Source organism: Cynara cardunculus (genome assembly GCF_001531365.2).
Source record: "Cynara cardunculus var. scolymus isolate 2C chromosome LG 9, CcrdV1, whole genome shotgun sequence".
In the NCBI taxonomy this organism is placed as follows: Eukaryota; Viridiplantae; Streptophyta; class Magnoliopsida; order Asterales; family Asteraceae; genus Cynara; species Cynara cardunculus.
In genome coordinates, this window is record NC_037536.1 from 12,176,978 (window position 1) to 12,177,703 (window position 726).

Consider the following 726-nt stretch of genomic DNA (forward strand, 5'->3'; position numbering starts at 1 on the left):
CTTCTTAAGGTTGATTTTGGATCTGTTTTCTCAAAAGTTAACAACTAAGACCTCTTTTTAAGGTGAATTAGCCTTGCTAACTAAATGGATTGACCATTTTCATGATGGTCACAAAATCATCCCCAACTCAAACTCTTTGGGAACGTTTGGTAAATTTAACTTCTCCTCCTTGTGGGTTTAGTAATTTGGGTCCAATAAGAATTAGTTGTTATATGATTTCAAGTGAGGAGGGGTGAGGTTGGCCATGCACCCCTACCCCTTTAAGCAAAAACATCAATTTTTGGTCGAAACTCAAAGACGGCGGTACACGAGGTTTTTCTCGTCCGGACCAACCATGCTCGCTTGACATGAAAATTCCTGTGAATGCATCCTCAACGCTCAACGCTCTTAATTTTTTAATCCTTCACCTATATATTCATTCACATTCTCATTTCTTAAAACGACTCAACGCTCTTAAACTCGGATTGACTCTTTATTTTTAACTAGAAGCGTACTCGCGCAATACAGTGAGATACATCGTGATTTTAATATTTCATTTTATTCTTATTTCAGTCGATATTATAATATGGCTTTATGTGATTTTGAGAAAGCGATGATGTTTTTATTTTTGAATAAAATATATGTTTGAAAATATCATAAAAATTTGACAAAAATATATCGATATTAGTATCAAATTAACTATTTGAAATTCCTCATTTTTTTGTGTAAATTTTTAATTCAATTTTT